The following is a 19,213-nucleotide window of genomic DNA, read 5'->3' as shown; positions in this document are numbered from 1 at the left end:
ATGGTCCCACTTCACCATGTCACACAGTGGGAAGGGGAAGAGGGGAGGAAGGGGGTGGGGGAGGACACATCCTCTCTGGTGAAAAGGCACAGAGGTCTCTCCCTCTCCCTCCCAGGCCTGACCAGTTGAACACTGCACACTCTGGTGTATAAATATTTGCCTCTGGCTAAAGTTCAAGCAGCCCAGTGTGGCTGCCAGACACAACAGAAAACCAACATCCAAGGGAAAGTGTTTACTGCAGTGGTGGCCAAAGGAGCCACTGCCAGAGAAAAGCTCCCATCTGATTGGCCGGGCCTGCGTGTGGTGTTATCATAAAGCACCTGGCCACTGGCCACTGGCCACTGGGGTGTTCCCACCCTTTCAGGAAGGGTCATGTTCTTTAATGCACAGCCTTGGCCACAGTTAATACAAGACCAAGAGGCATGCCGATGGTTTTGCATGGGTTCCTCCACAGCGAGGTGGTCTGAAGGAGCCAAACCACCCAGGAATCTGCTACCACTACTGCAGAACCAGGGTTTTTTGTTGTTGTTGTTTTGTTTTGTTTGTTTGGTTTTTTTTGTTTTGTTTTTTTGCTCCTTGAAACTACCTCGGGAGGGCCCGTGACCTTTTTCACACCACCTGGCATTGCTTGGTGGCGCCAGGCCTGACACCTCCAGTTCTGGTCCCTTCCCTGCGTTAATGCTCTCATTAAACCCTCAATCATCATCATTTGACGAATTCGAGCATCCTCCAAATTCCCGCAAGAAAATATACATTGGGAGGCCTCCGAGAGACAGTTGGCCACAGGATACTTTTACACAAATCCACCACGCATCCTTCAAATTTCTCCAGAAACCAAAACCTAGAGACCGCTGTGCCTATTTTACTGGTCCCCTACTTCTGAAATCAGTAGAAATAAGAGAAGCTGCCCATCAAAAGATTAAGATCTTTAATAGGGATAAAGGAACAGAATGAGAAAAGGATCTTGGAAGAAAATCCTTTCAGGGAAGTTATGAATTCATAGTTTATGCTAACCATGTAGCCAGCAGGGCAAAGTCTTTTCATGGTTTTCAGTATTCAGGGCAGTCTGAGTACAATCAAGATAAGTCACAAAATTTCTGAATCATTGTCACCCGTGTAACGTTTCTATCTTCATAAACAATGAGTGAACCAAACTTTTCCTTACTGTTGCAAACGAAATGTTTCTGTTCGGATGGGCTGAAGAGTTATACAGAAAACAGGACAGGAAAATCAAGGGCTGTGAAGGTAAGAACTCCTTTTAAGTGAAATTTTCGATGTAACGGAACAATAATTTAGGTAAAGCAAGCCAAGTTGTTATGATTTCATCTGTTTCAAATAAAATACACATTCGCTTAATTGAAACATTTGCTGTTTGTTGAAAATAAAGAGGATTTTACATCCGTACACAATTTGTGGAGTTCTAACTTTGAAATTCAAGGTCCTTAATCTTGATTGATCTTGCTTAAGGAAATTTCTGCATCTGAATTTGTTGTAAGACTAAAATAATATACCAAATAATTCCATTTTCCTTTGTCTGTAAAACTTTGACTACATTGGTCTTGTGTAATCTAATTCTTAACCAAATGTGTCACTAGGGTTGATCTGTGTTTGACCTCAGAAGCCCAGGACTTATAGTATCAAGTTTGGCTTCCAAGAGATCCCAACGAATCATGGGCAAACGAATCACAGAGGAATGTTCTGTTCCCAGCTGTGAACAAGACAGAATTAACTCTGAGACGCTTCCTCCTGCTGCCCTGGTGGACAGAAAGGTCAAGATGGTTAGCTCTTACACTCTCAGTACCAACCGTCAAAACAACGCGCACGTTAAAAATAGAGTGTCTGTAGGCAGCTAAAATATAAATGCAGAAAAATTTTAAAATAAAAGTGGTTTTAATATATTTAAATTTCAGCTACAAGTATTTTAAAGACTCTATCAGGGAGCCAAGGAGAAAAAGGACCGGACGATAATTTCCCCAAGTGTATTAACTTCACAAACTTTGAGTCTTAAAATTTAAAAAACAACCATTCTGACCCATGGATGACACTTTTCTTAGGAAATTCCTTGGATTCACAAGCAATTCATTGGGAATTAAAGCACAAGAGGCAAATTCACCACTTTTATTTGTTTATATTTTGATAACTACATTTTTCTCAGCTCAATTTCTATGGAAATAAAAATTCTGTTTACTGTCAAAGGAATTTCTTTATCTATCAGTGGGGAATAGAGTTGAAATACTATGAGGTTGTTTTGTTTTTTTTTTTTTTAATGAATAATCAAGACGTTCCAAGGTGCTATGATACATCAGTTCTATTATAACCATGTAGAAAACCAGGGGCAACTGCTGTTTTATATAGAAGTAGATACTTAAAAGACTTATCACCAAACAGCATGTTTAATAAAGTCTGTGGCATTTGTACAATAAAATGTTAAAACATTAATAAAACTAAACTGGCGCTAAAAGTAATTCTATCCTACAGACTCTCACATTGAACAAAAATGTATCTTCTAAATAAAAATGTTGCAAATGTAAATATTCCTTTTAAAGCTGCTGAATGCATCACTTTACTAGGAAAGGCTTAGTTATGTTATTTGCAATTCCCTCATTGCACAACAATGTACATTACTGTCTGTAAGCTCTAATTTGGCATGGCGCATCATTAATGACCTGAATGGTGGCTGTTTCACACATACATATTTAATTACAACAGCTGAACAAATTACATATTTATGCTTTATAAAGGGGATTGCCAGTCTAATTCATTTGCTATGCATGCAGGTACAGGACTCCATCTGCAACAGCATCTGCACAACAAGAGCTAACAATTATCCATTGTACAGCGAGTAAGCATATCTGGGGAAACCTGTAAGGGAGGCAGTCATATTAACCATTTCACTGCCTCGGGCCCTGTATTTTTTTTCTAGAGGTCAAAATCTCTTAAAACAAAAATTGTAGCCCTTACGTGCCTGCCCAGTCATTTAGCAGAATGGACCAATCCTCCCATCCATTCTAATTTCCAATGGGTTTAAGATGAGACAGAGAGAGAGAGAGAGAGAGAGAGAGAGAGAGAGAGAGAAATAAAGAATCTAAATCCCATACTACAGTGAGGTTATACTTCAAGTGGCTTCTTCCAAAGAGCATACGTTTCCTTATGAGACTTGTGTCTCCAGAACCCAAGCACTGGTCCTTAGTGGCCCAACAACGGCCTTTGCCACGATGTCAACAGGGCCTATCTTCCACCAGGACAGAAGCTACGTCTTTGTCCATCACACCACAGACCTGGGTGTTTATAGAAGATGGGCCTGAAGAACTTTCTTAAAAGAAAGCACATTCTGAGTCCCTTTTGAGAGCTCTAAGACCTCTGCTGAGCCGTTTCTTATCATCAACATACTTACCAGCTAAGCCACAACTAAAAGCTACTATTCTCTCTTTTGGTAATAAAGTCCTATTCACCAGTGCTGCAAACTCATCTTAAATGGCTTCAGGACTTTTGTATGTTTAATTTAATATATCCAATGAGTAATATAAATATTCTGGACCATCACTACTACTTCAAAACCCAAAGAGGAAGAATTAAGAGTCAGCCAATCAATAGTGAGGTTTCCCATTATCATTTAAGGCTCTTGCTAGGCAGTAAAGAGGCTCCATGGTGATGGCCCCTAAAAGCTCCTTACGGCGTCTTTGCCTCTTTAGGCCGCAAAATCAAAGCATGAGTCAGAGGTGTGGGTTTTTTAATGTTCCCTTTTGAGTGATGGAGTTCAAGCCAGGGTCTGACTGGGTGAGTGGGGTGAAGGAACACGGTCCCGGGCACGGCACTGGATATGAGTGTGTATACTCAGGGCCTCCTTGGAGTGTGGCTCCTGAGGAGCCAGGGGCTACTGAAGGGTGAATACCAAAATGTGCTCCTGGCTCTCCATGCCGTTCTTGGCTACGGTAGGGCCCAGTTCATATGTGGAGAGAGTCCTGATTCACTTGACATCAGCCACCTGTGGATGAGTCAGCCTTTGGTCAGAAACCAAATGGAGAATGAGAGATGAAAGCCTACTGACATCTTCCAAAGGCTGGTGGAACTTTAGAAGAACCAGCGCTTTTATCTGTGGGGTTGCAAATCCAAATCAACTTTCACGAGACAAGAAAAAAAAAAACTGCACTCCACAGGGGGTTATTGGAAACCCAATCTCACCATGGTAGAGAAACGGGGTTACCAATTCTCGGCTGATCAGAAACTATACTGAGAGGAAGGGGTTTGAACTCACCCAGGACTTCTAACGTGTCAGAATATCAGAGGACAGACTCTAAGGTATTGAGATGGTACACTTCAAAGAGCTTCACCTAAAGCAAACAGCGGCCCTCAAAATTCTGCTAGCATCTAGTGCTCCGTCAGATGCCTCAATCAGGGGCTCCAGTGGGAACCATGCAAAGGTGAAATAGTTTACAAAGGCTTTGATGAACCCTGTAAGGCAGCTAAGTCCACTTTAGAGATGAGAAAACTGAGGCTCAGAGAAATTAAGTGACTCACCCTGACACACAGCTAGTAAGTGGCAGAACTGGGATCAAAGTCCAAGACTGTGTGACTCTTCCAACTCCTCTGTTCCTCCTCTGAGTCTGAGCTTAGCTTCACTGCCCTCCTTGCTTCCTTGCTTTGCTCTTTATATAAGGCTGCCAACCCCCAAGTCAGGGTCACCAGTCTGGATGCATCTTGATCCGCCCTAGTGTTGGCTTCAAAACCAAATGTAGCAGAAACTACTGGTGCCCTTCCCACGTGCTGGCTCCCATCCTGGGGGTCACTCACAGCTGGGGTGGACACGCTTCCCAGTCTAAAACACAAACACCTGAGTCTCTCTGCCCTGGGGCTTTCTCTGTCCACGGGGTAGAGCGAGGCAGGCTGAAAGTACAGGGAAGTTAATGTACCTAAGAGCAACCCTGAACCTATGAAGTAGGAGAGTCCGCCTTCAGTGAAACAAGTGTACGTCTTATAGTTTCTAAGGAGGGGTAGGGGTAGGGGTAGGCAGAAGGACTGAGGCCCCATCGCTCACAGCCATAATCTGCTACATTAAGGCGTCTTTTATTGGACTTATCTCCTCCCTACAAACCCTGGGATCACCTCCTAAATAAACTGCACCCAAACCTTTGTCTCAGGGTCTGCTAGCAAGGAAACCCAAACTATAAAATTAATATTTAGCACTATTAGCGGAGTGAGCTTGGCTTTGGGGTCCACTGCTAGTTACCAGAATGTTATGTACAGTTTGCAGCATCCTTCAAACAGTGGGCAGTCTAATAAAGCTGCAGTCTTGCCAAAAAAGATGGTCACAGAGGCAAACATGGTGGGGGCACTGGGTTCTGACTCCTGATTCTGCCCTTCTGTTTGTGTATTCTTCAGCAAGTTTTGACCCTCAGTGACCATCCGCTCCTCGTGTGAGCAATGAGGATGATTCCTACATCATGGTAGGATTGTAAGAAAAAAATAGGGAAGTTGTAAAAACACTTAGCATACAACAGAGATTTATAAAAGTTCATCGTTATCATTGTTATGGAACTAACTACAAAGCCAAGGGGATGTGGACAAATGTTAATGAGGAAAACATTCTCTAATGGCAAGGTACCAGGTAACAAAATTTTTCCCGTTTTGCCTATCCTCTAAATCACCTTTATTTTTTTTTAAGGATTTTATTTATTTATTTATTCATGAGAGACAGAGAGAGAGAGAGACAGAGAGAGAGGCAGATACACAGGCAGAGGGAGAAGCAGGCTCCATGCAGGGAGCCCGACGTGGGACTCGATCCCGGGTCTCCAGGATCACGCCCCAGGGTTAAGGTGGCGCTCAACCGCTGAGCCACTCAGGCTGCCCTAAATCACCTTAAATTAACCAGGAGTAATTCAAATGCTTTAGCAAACTAACTCCTTTGCTGGTGCGGGGTGATATCACCCTAAAAGTTATGGGTGATACTCAGCACCACTCTCTGTAAGTCAATGCCACAGGCACCTCGGCTGACCTTGGCAACTTTCAAAGCACAAAGCCATACTCTAATGCACTTCAGCCTTGATCTCCGGCGATCTAGGGGAAGTGGGCAGAGGGAATAACTAGGGACCCACATAAGATAAATGAGCTCTTGTAAGGTGCCACATACCAATTCATGCGCTCGAAGGAAGAGATGAATGGTGCCTTGAAAGAGCTGATTTACTGTCTAAGGAGAAAGTCTCCTATAGATCTTCATTAAGAATGCTAACTTCCCAAGGTTGATTTGCAAGAGTGGCTACTGTGTGGGACAAAAGACAAAAAAAATAAAGTTTGCAAATGTCAAGGTCTTACAGAACCAATGATAGAGATGGTTTATTAAAGCTCCTCTTTGTTCAAGATACCTTATATTTGAAGAGGAGGAGGATTATGGAAGGGGAAGCCTGACTAGCTTAAATCAAGGGGGACTTGTATATAAAGCATGGTCTTCCAAAACATATTCATAGGGGATAGAAAACATTTTTACTATAAACACAATACTGAAATATAATATAACCTTCTTTAATGATTCAGAACATACCTGAGTATTATGGTATAGGATTAATTTCTCAACACTTCAAAATTCTCTTATCTTTGGAATAGTAATAACAATAACAAATTGTTCAGAATTCAATGAAATAATGTACCTAATAGCAGTAGGTAAATGGTGTCATACGGATATTCTTTAAGTCAGGGTTATTATTATGACTGTCATCATGAAGTCACTAAATAGTTTTTAACATATATAGAGAAGATACAGGTAATTGAAATAGCTTAATTAACCCTGTGACATACATTTGAACTTATTTTTGAAGTAACTCCTGATAAGCTTCTTTTGAATATTCTCATAAATATAGAAAACTAAATGCAAGAAGGAGAGAAATACAGATAATTCTACTTTTCTCATTTTGGTATTCCCAGTAATTGTCAGAGTTCCCTATAAAGGATTTAGAAGGCTTGTTTTGCTGCGGAAACATTAATACAAACATCTCTTGAACAAATGGATTTTAAAAATTAATTTGTTCTATAGTATGATCCCACTTTTATTTAAAAATGTATACAGGGAAACAAAGGGAGAAAAAATGATAAAAAGGGGCCAGAATTAGAGTTAACTTTAATATTCATCTGTGCTCTTTTTCTAGCTTTTCTATACTAGAGATAATATTACCAGTTTACTAGAAGAAATAAGTTATTTTTAATATCAACACATTTTATACGAAAAAAACTTTAAGCAGAAGTCAGCAATTAGGAGGTTAGAAAAATGCACTCTTTCATTTCTATCCTATGAAATATCTACCAAGATGAAAGAAGGAACTTGGTAGGAGCTTAATAAGGAGATTTCAAGGCCGTTACCATTCACTAATTCATGCCTGCCCTCCTCGCCCTGCAAAGTTTATGACCCAACTTAAAACAATGACATTTACAATAAAAACGATGGCAATATTTAAAAAGGGGGAAAATCAGTATCTGGGCAAGTGGAAGTACAGCCCATGTGGTGGCCCTTTACCAACCCCTACGTCACGTTCTGCTCTTGGTGACACAGCAGATAACCAAAGGCCCCATCGGCTTTCACAAGCAGATTTTCACCTACCCCGCTTGGCTCCATCGGAACCGGGTACAAGTGTGGGAACATAGCCAGTTATCTCCAGCCTCTCTGCTTTTCTTTACACGTGCTACCTTTCCTACATCCTCCCCCTCTGCGCCTCGGTGCTCCCACTCAGCCTCTCTAACTAAGTCAGGGAAACCTCTTTCAGAGGGTGCCCTGAAAACTGCATTTAAGTCTATCACAAAGCAAACTTTATTGCTCCCTTGTCTGTCTCTTGGTTGGAGAGTGAGCTCCTTGACGACAGGAGCATGCCTAACAGCGCATGGCGCATGGAAGGGGGGACAGCAATTCAGCAAGAGTCTGTGGTTACAGGTTATTGTGTATTCACACAATCCGGAAATACACCAAAGCACAGAAAGACTTAGTTAGCTTAGAAGTCAAGAATGAATGATGTTTTGGGGACTGGTCAGCTGCTACCCAATAAACACCAAGACTTGAGCTGTATTTTCTCAAAACCCTTGACACTGTCACGGGGGAAGAAGCCACGTTTCCGAGAATAGCAATATTTAAAACACCTTCTAGCTACAGAGGGTGTTCCTCGCTGCCAGGGCACCCCTCAAAAGAATGTATCATCTCTTATCAGTGCCCTATCAGAAGTTCGTCCAAAAATCCTGACTTTCCCAATTCAAGGCATAGCTTCAGCCCCATCAAATGTGGCTCAAACACCATCTTCTCGAAGACAAGATCTGGGTCTTCCCTACTTACACCGAGGCACCTGTCACAGTGCCTGGTACATCAGAGGCGCTCAAAGGTTATCAGACAGAACCAAACCAACTTGCCCTCCCACTTGGTCCCGTGGAATCCCGTTAGACCAGAAGCATGCCCCCTTGAACGTATGGTGGCGTTCATCCACTTGCTTCCCTTTCCTCATCTCCCTACCCCACAGGGCAACAAAACTAGAGACAGCAAATCCTTCTCAAAGCCACGGTGTGCCCTATCTCTGCCCCGGCACCGGAGTCACTAAGGACTGTGGCATTCCCCAACCCAGTCCCGGGGAAAGTCCAGTTCGTTCTGAGACCACGTGGAAAATAAAGGCACCACCTGCTGCAGGAAGCGTGTGTAGGCTCGGGCATCACTTGCGGGGTGGGTACTGCTGCCTGGGGAAAGCCTCCCCGGCAGCTCCGCAAACTCCCCTGGCCCGCTCGGGGTGCCCGCCGCCAAGGTCAAGGTGGACTGCGAAGAGACCCAGGGCAGAGCCTCCGTTAGTGCCTTTGGCCCTGGACTCCTCCATCCGCACCATGACTACACTCCTACGTTGCCTTTTCCTTTAAGACACCTCAGAGATGGGAGGACAAAAGATGAGAGACAAAAATGAAAGCTGAAAGATAATATAACCATTAGTGTTGCAAATGGAGAAAACGGCCAGATTCCCCCCAGCCATCCCTCTCTCCACCTACTTTTCCCATCAGCTCCACCCCTCATCATCAATATTCACTCTTCCCTAACTCAAGAATAGTACTTATTGAGAGTGTATTGAGTGTCAGTCACCATGCATCCATTACTTCACTTAGTCCCCTTGGGTATCACCCTTGTCCCTGACTGAAGGAGCAGAAACAGGCTGAGGGAAGTGAAGTCACCTGTCCAAGGCCCCAGAGCTGCAAAGTGGGAGGGCTGGGCTACCTTGGCCATAACTCTGATGTTCCTTCAATGGCACACCCCCACGTCTCACGGGGAATACTCAGGGACATCTTCACAGTCCCATCCAGAGAGATGAGAGAGAGAAAACAGAGGAGAATCACAAAGAGTAAAGGATTGATTTATTTGCTTTACTAAAGGCGGATAAAGCAATCCCTTACTCTTCCCTTCAGGGTAGATTTGAGGGCCCTATCAATACAAAACAATTGCTTCTCCACCTCACACCTCAAAGGTAGCACAGTGATACCACCTTTCATATTCTGATGTGCATCCTCCCAAGGAGCCCTCAGAGAAATTACTTCTCTGTCATCTTCACCACAGGTATGCAGGATGGCTGTGGCAGGTTAGAGACTGACATCCTTGGAGAAAGTAAAAGAATTCTCAGGCATGGATAAGTTAAGTGACTTGCCCAGGATCACACAGGGAGTGACTCAGGGACAGAAGCCAAATCACTTGACCCTCCCTGGTTTTTCTCATTTTACTTATTAGCCAGTATGACTCTCGGATCTGTCCCTCCCAGCGGCCTTCCATGTTCTTCAGCAAGAGCTGCCAATTTTTCTTTCCTAGATGAGCAATGAACCTTCCAAGGGTATCAAAACAAACAGTGGAAAGAGCACTGGCCCTTCAGCCAGAATAAAATCTAGGGGGCTCAAGTCCCAGGCATTTACTGGTTGTGAAACCCTGGGCAGGATTCACAAGCACTTTGGTTTCAGGTTCCTTATGTGTAACTTGGAGGTAACAATACCTGCTCTCTACCTCCTAGAGTTGTCAGAAGAATCAAGCGAGAGAATGGACATGAAGAGTCCCTTATAAAACTGCAAATACTGTACAAATATAAAGGATTATTATTTTTGGATTCAATAGACTTTCTCAATTGAAAGAAGCTCTGTGTAGCTAGATGGTCAAGTTATGTTATAAATAACCAAGAAAAATGTTCTGGTTCCTGAAACAATTTTACCACCCCGCTCGCTCCCATGAAAAGACACTGGTTGTAAAATGAATTAAATCAGCACTCTTTGCTATCTTCGGGACATAAATTGTTACTAGCTGAGGATAGGTAGGGGAATGGCTATTTTCAAAGGCATACAGACCTCGGACTATAAAAAGCTGACCTTCCCAAGTCTAGAACACAGGGCATGGGGCAAGATGGAAAAACAAAGGGGTTGCCTGCTTGTTTTACAATAAGAATTATCCAACATGGACTGCCTTATCTCCAACAATGGTTGAAGAAGCTCATAGGCTAAACTCAGCTTCTTGTTAAATATTTCAAGGATGCTAATGGAACCAAAAGATCAACTCTGTTATGCATCAACAGGCTGGCTTTATCCTAAAACCAATTATAAATAAACTTCTAAATACAGCCTGCTTTAAATATGCATTTACAAACACACACACACACACACACACACCCATCCAATCTTCATGCCATCCGTCACCAGCACGTATCTGACTCATCTAAAACCCACTGTCTTCAGGGACCTGGTACTGTGCCTCTGTGACCATTTGCCTTCAGAATCACAGCTAGTACAGCATTATTTCTAATAACTGCTAAAGGTTCCTTTCTCTTTAGGAAGCAGAAATTCACTGCCAAACACACTGCTTCCATTCACAAGATTATTTATGGCATTGATAATTGAATTCCGGTCACATGACTAAGGAAGACTAGGTTCAGAGGGAAAAGAACCTAACCATAATTTCTAGAGAGATCCATAAATTACTGCTTTTCTCCCCTGGAGGTTGAAGTCCTTGGAGCTCTATGGATCCTTCCCCAGCATTTATGCTAAGTTTGGAATCATCATAGAAATTCCTCCTTCTGTATTCAGTGACAAAGCTCCCAAGGTAAATCCCTTGAAATTACCCTTTGCATCAACCCTGGAGAAACCCTAAGGGGTGCAGAGGAAATTCCCCCTTTTTTTGAGGATCACGCTGTCTCAAGTAGAGCACACCATTCCTAAGGGGTGTAGTGGCTTAGAATTAAGGGTATATAAACCTACTCCCGTGTTCCCTTTCCCTGACAAAAGCACACATTACATCCATACCCATACAAACACAGGACTGTAGGCATGGTGGCCACAGAGGGCTGGATTCTCTTATGCCTTCCCAGATTAGATCAGCAGGGCATTTCTTTAAGCAACCTACAAAAAAAATCTTTCCTAAATAAGCAACTCCTCCTCCTCCTCCCAAATTCAATATTCAATGTCTTAACAAAGATGGGGCTTTAATGATTCAATGTACCCTGCATTACAGATAACATTTATCTCTTATTATCCTTTGGCTCAACCAGAGAAGAAATGTCACTATAGTTACTTTCAAAATATTTTCAAATTATGCTTAAAATAAAAATACAATGAATAATGTCAGTCTAGAAAGAACATCAAACATTTTTTTTCCTCTAAGAAATGTCCTCTTAAATATATCACATTTCCATTTGCTTGGCTTCTTATTTCAAGTAGACGAGTTAAACAGCATCATCCTATTGTAATACTTTCAGCCTGGAATAAATTTAGCATTTTAGAATTTTTCCACAGTCTCTTTTATTTAACATCTCAGAGAACATAATAAACAGTATTTGATAAAAGATTGGGAATAAAAGAAATTGAGGGAGTAAATAAATCTTCCAAGGTTACACAGTCAATCTGGTATCCATTGAAAAGCATAGACTAAGTATGAACTCAAGCAGCCACATGTGCATGCAACACGCACATGCATGCATGCACACACACACACACACCACAGAGCAAAGGCAAACACTGCATTAGTAGCTGAAGCATTATTTCCTGTAAATTTTCTGTCCTTCTCTATTTAGCAAATAATTCTCTCATTTTTTTAATGAAACTGAAACAGAGTCCAGCAGCTATTTAAAACAAACAAACAAACAAAGTCTGCTTCTTTAGAGGCTTATCAAGACCAAACACCTTTGCGGGTGCACCATCACTGATGCTGGCACAGTGTGGTGATAAGTGTCCAGCCGTTATAAAGGCAGTGACATTAATTTTTGCTCAACTCAGGCCATCTTCTGAAGTTCCAAAGTAAAGAAATAATACTTCCCATTACACTCAGTGAAGAATATCATTTTGCAGGAAAGTTGCAGTGTTACTGATATTATCTTTGTCATTTAGTGGCAGAAAGGAGTTAGGGGGGTGGGAGTGGGAGGGCGCATATTCTCAGGCAAGAGTTCAGTCCTAAACACACAGAAATCCTATAGTGGCTGGAGTACAGGGAAAATGCCAAATGCTACAGTCAGGGTATAAGCTATCTTCACAGACAATTTACTAGCAAGCTGGGTTTCTTGGGCTAGCCTAAGTAATGTAGGTCTTAGCCATAATTTGCCCAAGATCCCTACAGCTCCACAGAGGACATCTTTAGTTTTATTATCTCTCCACATTTATAGGTGTTCCTCTTCCCCCCATGCAAGGAAAAGGAAATTCTGATATACTGCTATGGATCAGAGCGACCATGAACCTATCCAAATGCCACCTACACTTTCAGTCTTTCAGGGAGACGGGTGTGAACTTACTCATTCACTTACCCTCTGTTGTGTCCTGGAAGCCTCTGGGAACTTGATGAAAGCTACAGCCAATGATATGCAGAAGCTGTAGTCAGACAGCTGTCTCTGCATAAGGAACCCCAGGGTAGCTCCGTGGGGCCAGATGAAGAGGCCAACATAGTGCCCACTGGTACTCAGTAAAAATCTGATTGCCTGGCCTATGCTAGCTGTTACCAAGCCAAGGTAAACAGTGAACATCTAAGACTACATGGCAGGGGCAGTGGGAAAGTTTTTCTTTATATACTGCAAACAGATCATGGTAGAATTGGAGATGGCATAAATAACATTACTCTTATTCAAATCCCTAAGAGAAAAGCCAATCTTTGCTGCTAAAATTCAATCAGGATGGGGATCCCTGGGTGGCTCAGGGGTTTGGCGCCTGCCTTCGGCCCCTGGTGTGATCCTGGAGTCCCGGGATCGGGTCCCGCATTGGGCTCCCTGCATGGAGCCTGCTTCTCCCTCTGCCTGTGTCTCTACCTCTCTCTTTCTGTGAGGTATATATACCTCATGAATAAATAAATAAAATCTTTAAAAAATAAAATAAAATTCAATAAGGAAAAGCTAGTTTAGTCAACTAATTTGACTAGAGGAACATTTATCGAGCAGCTACTATGTGTAAGAAGCCAAGATTTGTGGAGAGTACTAAAGAATCATGAGGCTGCTTCTATCCACTGGAAATTCAGAGCCAAATTGGGAAGAGAAAAGACCAAGAGGTTATTGACATCCCAGGCCATGCTTTTTTTTGTTTTGTTTTAAACCTTCTGGTTTTCTCCAGTAAGTAATATAACATTGAATAAATATCTGTTGACCACTGAACCCTACTGAATACACAAATACCTAAAACACAAGGCAGAAAAAGCACACCGTGGAGCAAACCACAAAGTAGGTAAGGTCATTGCACTGGAAAGCACGGACCCCTTTCCAAAAGAGAAATCTGGGGAGTCTGTAGATTTTTCAGGAAGAAATGGCATTTATGATGCAGACTGAGGACTCCTTTAAACAGACAAGTAAGTGAAGGTAGGAAGGGCCTGGAAGACCACCATGTGAAAAGTGTCCTGGAAACAAACAGCAAATAATCAAGTTGACTGCAACACAGAACAGATTAGGGGACAGGAATGGGGGAAATACATATTTAGAATCTCTATTCTGTGCTTGTTACACAGTTGGAAAAACCAGGCTTCAGACTGTCTATGTTGCTTTTTAAGCTTACAGCAGCAGGAAAAAAAAAAAAACAAAACTTGTAGTATTTATCTAGAAGCTTTCAAGATAATTTTAGTGGTAAAATTACTTTTTTTTTTCTTTCAGGAGGGACCAACTCAATTTTGTTAAGTAAAGGATCCCCTTAAACAGAGTCAAGGCTAAGTTTACTAAGTTGCTATTTTATCCATTTAGGCTTCCCATGAACAGAGGCCAGGTACCAGAAGCAAAAGATTCACAGGTTTGTTGTTTTATGTAGCCACATCTTGTCTCCAAAGAAATTATGATAAGACAGACTTTGTTTTCCAAACAAGCTTGGGGCCTCCCATAAGCAGAGGAAGCAAGTCTTGCTGCAAAAAAAGGGAAAATGCTGATAATTGGGGAAGAGAAAAATATTTAACAGCCATTCATAAAGAAGGTTTCAAAAACTTGGGAGTGAAGCTATGAACTTATAGGAAACACCAAGACTCTGAAAGCCAGGACTTAATTTTCCAACTCCTAGGAAAGAGACATGTACCCTCCATCCCAAAGGCTTGAAACAGTCCTAGGATAACACAGATATAATGTTCATTTAAAGAAATGTAACAGGAGAAGTTTTCCTTGAATATCTTCAAGAATTACAGCCACAGAAAATGCTGGTGTCCAAAAATCTCCATCTACCTCCAGTTTAAGAAGCTAAAACTTAAGATTCCTTAAAGGAATCTCAAAAAAAATTTTTTTCAAGGCTTACCCAGCTGTATATTTAGTTTGAGTTTATGTTATAAATAATGCTCTTTTATTTTTATATAATCTTTCCTCAACATAAAAATAAAAGTGCAATTTACTTTGGTATTTTTTGTGTAAAAAACTAGTATCTCTTCATCTCTCTCTGTCTCTCTCAAAATATACTTATAATATACATGCACACACAGAGATAGAGCATTTGAGCAGAAGTAGATATACCTGAAATTAATTGCTACAGAAAAATAATGTAAATATAACTCAATTCTTGAATGTCAACAAAAGCACTAGTTGTTGCAGGTCATGCAGTTGGCATTTGCATGATTAGTTAAGACCTTACATTTATCAATACGAGTTCATTCTACAAGCTTGTAAGACTGTTGATGGCTCAGGATGCCTGGGTGGCTCAGTGGCTGAGCATCTGCCTTCAGCCCCAGGTCGTGATCCTAGCTGGAGTCCTGAGATCGAGGCTCCCTGCATGGAGCCTGCTTCTCTCTCTGCCTATGTCTCTGCCTCTCTCTCTCTCTCCCTGTCTCTCATAAATAAATAATAAATTCTTTTAAAAAAACTGTTGATGCCTCAGTATTTAACATAAATATATTTGTCAAACTTGGCTTAAACGAGTATGCATAAGGTAACACAGGAATCTTTTAGTAAATGGCCCTGGTAATGTTCTTCTAATCAAAGCCCAGACCCATCCATTAACACTTCCATAGTCCTTTGTCTGATCCATCACATAAATGAGAGATATCAATTGGCATAAAATCTTCATATCTTATTAACTTTACATCAAAATCTGTATATGTGGAGAGCATCCAATATTGGAATTTAAATAACCTTCCACAATTTGAGCTAGGAGGTTTTCCAGGCACACCCAGAAATCTACTGGAGATAAAGATAAGCTATGACATGCTTTTGAAAGATTGGAGGTAGAGGAAATAAAATTAAAAGAAAACTAAAAGGATCATAACATCTAAAACCTGCAACTGTTTTAATGGGAATAATACCATTGCTGGCTTACAGAAATAACAGGATTAATAATTGCAGATTTGTCCCTTCTACTAAGATCCGTTTTCAAATTATTTCAAAGGAATACATAAAGGATTGATTTTAAAACTCATGTAAAATTCTTAGAGACAATGCAGACCAACTTAATTATAATCAATAAAATCTACAGACGTTGATGCAACCCAGCAGAAACATTGCTACCAAAAAGCATGGCATAAAAATCACTCCATGGCTCCCTTTGTACACAACAGTGATATGACCTTAATAAATATTTCATTCCTTTCAGTGAATAACCAAGCATCAAGATGGCAAATTTTAATAGCAAGGAAATAATATCATAATGACTCTACTAAGAAAATGCCTCATTTAGATCAAAGCAAACTTATTTTAACTTCTAGTCGTCATTCCCAAAATACACTCCAAATCAGTTTGTAATCCTAAATGAGAGTACACTTATCCATCCTTTCCACGTACAGATGGATGTGTTGCTTAAGGAGGTTTTACTGGGGACTTTTCTCACTCTAGCAACATTTGAAAAGTCATATGGAAAAAGACGTAAGTTCAAGTACATTTTCTTTCCATCTTCACACAAAGAAGTGCTGAACAAATAGTCTTTGATTAATTGACTGCAGGGGATAGCCAATGGTCAGGTCCAGCAACAGCCTGTACACTGACTTTCAGGCTTCTTTTGTGAGTTGTAATTAGCAGCTGAGAGCGCATATCCTACAAATAGTTCGGACTGTTTCTTTGTTAAGTGCATTATTTACCCACATTTAAGTCCATCTGCTGTTTCGCGTTTCCTTTGTACAAAGTGGGGTGAATCCTCCGATATAGGGGAAAGAGACTGCATGTGGAACACTGATAGAGTGGGATTCAGAGGTCAACTCTAAAATTTAGTCATACCTCAGGCAAGTCACTCCAGTGCTCAGAGTTTTGATATCCTCACCAGGGCAATGGGGTCACATTAGCCAGTGTAGAAAATTGCTATGAAGATGAATGAGTAAGTTGGATGCTTCTGGCATGGAAACACATGATACTGACCCATACAAATGATTTCCCTGTCCTTCTCCCTTACTCTCAAAAGAATCCCTCATTACCATTTCACTCTACAGTAGACTATGATGCAGAATCTGGACGATATTTTGTTTTCAACGTTAAACAGATTATTTAGAGGAGTCAACTGGTTCACATATCTATTTACCTCCTTAAATAATTCACAAAGATGGTCTCAGCATAGTAACCCTAATAAAAACCAGTTCTGCCTTTTTCCTTCTAGCTTACAGTTACTGAAATATTTAATTATCCTAGCATTATGAGAGATTTCACTAACTCGCTGGGCCTGACAAAGTGATTATATATTGGAATTGTATGAATGTTGTAAAGGTCTCCATGCTTCTGGGGTACTCAGTAGGTGGCCAATTTGCTCTACAATACTTTCCTATATCAAGGAGCAACCCTTCAGATTATCTAGAGTTGTTGTTGTTTTCATTTCATTTAGGTTTGGGGTTTTTTCTGCTTTTTTCCCCAATTAACATCCAGATTATAAAAACCCAAATGTATAACCCTGAGTAGAAATGATCAGGATCAAATTGGCAAAAATATTTGGTCTCAATTTGTGTACATGCGGTGCCTTCCTGAATTTGTCAAGGATATTAGAGACCATCTAATCAGCAATAAGCTGCAAAAAGGTAAAAGCAAAAATTTTACATATGAGTCAACTGGCTAGAAGCAAACAGATAGTTTTCCCTTAGTTCATGCTTCCCTATGATTAACAGTTCTTCAAACTTCTATAATTCTTGAGTTTAATTAACTAAAATATATATACCTGGTTTGGTAGCAGCTCAACTACACACATACATATAAAATATGCTTTTAATCGGCATGAAATGGCTGCTTTTTATAAAACATTTTTGGAAGAGTCTCTCAGTGTTTGAGTTAAATATACAGATAAATAAAAAGACAGAAAAGATTTTCTTCCAATACAAGTTATTAAAATCAGATGCGAATGACTTATAAAACAAATTTATTATAGAGTAAAAATACTTTTTTAAAAAAAAAGTGTAGTTTATAAATTTTGAAAAAGGAAAATATGTATGGGTTAACTTAGATATTTTATTGTGATGCAGGAATACAGAAATAACACTAAATGGCATGTTCTTTTCTAACTTTTTTTACAAAAACTCTAAATAAACTCCAAGAATTAAATAAATTCATTTACTGTTCCAACAGTTTGTTCATCATTAGCAATGACCTGTCTCATATAATGCAAGAGCATTTATTAAAAATTAAAGCACTGGCCTTCCCCCAAATGATACTTTTTCTTTATAATGGTCAAATCTGGAGATTTTGATATGTATTGGCGGTCACAGGGTCTCCGGGCCCTGCATCTAGGTTTCCTTTTGAGTTTGTTTCTGTGATGGACCCTGTTCCCTGGCAAACACGACAGTCATTTACAACCTCCCCATCATTGCCCACTACAGGGACTAGAAAGGTGCACGGCCATATATCTGAATTTCCTTACAGCAAGTGATCAGTTTTAACCAGTGAATAATCAAGAGATGCCACCTCTGTTGTTTCTGGAAAAGTTTTTCCTTCTCTGATAAATGGAAGAAATTAGGTTAGTATGACCAGCTAGCTCCCCCACCATCCTGCTTTAAACATACCTATGGCAACTGTAACAAGACAAGAATTAGGGCAGCTCCGATGACCCAGCGGTTTGGTGCCACCTTCAGCCCGGGGTATGATCCTGGAGACCCGGGATCGAGTCCCACATCAGGCTCCCTGCATGGAGCCTGCTTCTCCCTCTGCCTGTGTCTCTGCCTCTCCCTCTCTGTCTGCGTCTCTCATGAATAAATAAATAAAATCTTTTTTAAAATTTAAAATAAAAAGAATTACAAAATATAAGTCTACAAATAAGCATGGCAAGACAGAAAAATGAAAAGTGCCTCGACTCTTACTGGTAGGAATGACCAAATAAACCACTGCTAGCTACGACCTCTGTACTTGCCATTAGTTAAGAAAAATTAGTCTTTATTTCAACTACTGGTTTTTGTTTCTTGCAGCCAATAGCATTCTCAGCACCTGGTTGCCACTATTTAAAATTCTTCAATCTGGATTTCCAGATTCTTGGGGGAAAAAAAGGAGAAGAAGAAGAACTGTGACACTGTGCCCAGGTTTTCATAAAAAACTCAACACTGCTCGAAACTTACTGGCTTTCAATGGGACTTGGAGTCTCTCTGTCCAGAGACCATTTCACTCCTTTAGTTACTTGTCCATCTGCTTCAACCACCTGAATGTGAGATCCTACACACAGCATACATAAATATATATTATGCACTATAAAAACAAAGTACTATCATAATCAACAAAATATTTCTTTTTTTGCTCCCTAGAATCCAGGTGCATAGACAGTCATAGTCAAACTATATATTTTCTTTTCCTGACTACCAACTTTTTCAGTAGGCACACTGTTTTTGGTTTTGCTTTCATAGCACACTTATACAGAG

General features: G+C 40.7%; 1 protein-coding gene and 1 long non-coding RNA gene across 11 annotated transcripts in view; one reads left to right on the top strand and one right to left on the bottom strand.

The window, feature by feature from the left end:
- The window catches only part of NFIA (nuclear factor I A), a 373,107-nt gene that overhangs the window by 273,507 nt on the left and 80,387 nt on the right, over positions 1-19,213 (bottom strand). The gene's annotated exons all lie outside the window — the stretch shown is intronic.
- LOC144310701 (uncharacterized) lies at positions 998-1,871 on the top strand. The gene is made up of 2 exons (XR_013376376.1): positions 998-1,245; positions 1,596-1,871. It is a non-coding gene; the product is annotated as an uncharacterized LOC144310701 (long non-coding RNA).

The sequence above is a fragment of the Canis aureus genome, chromosome 3, assembly GCF_053574225.1.
Source record: "Canis aureus isolate CA01 chromosome 3, VMU_Caureus_v.1.0, whole genome shotgun sequence".
Classification (NCBI taxonomy): Eukaryota; Metazoa; Chordata; class Mammalia; order Carnivora; family Canidae; genus Canis; species Canis aureus.
This window is presented reverse-complemented; position numbering and strand designations above follow the sequence as displayed.